Raw genomic sequence first — 224 nt, 5'->3', positions numbered from 1 at the left:
AGATTAGATTAGATTCCTTTGGCCAGCAGCGATTGATAAGTATGCGAAACCCATAACATTTCTGGCCTTCCTTTAGGATCATTGTCTCCTCGCCAGCTCTCTTAAAATCTTCCAAAATCTTTTATTAGAAGGTTCTAGTTGTGTAATTTCGCTTGATATTTTCATTCGGGTTAATCAATTATTGAGACCACCTGTCACGTTAGTTGTGTGGTTTCGATTCGATT

The sequence above is a fragment of the Tigriopus californicus genome, chromosome 7 (assembly GCF_007210705.1).
Source record: "Tigriopus californicus strain San Diego chromosome 7, Tcal_SD_v2.1, whole genome shotgun sequence".
In the NCBI taxonomy this organism is placed as follows: Eukaryota; Metazoa; Arthropoda; class Copepoda; order Harpacticoida; family Harpacticidae; genus Tigriopus; species Tigriopus californicus.
This window is presented reverse-complemented; position numbering follows the sequence as displayed.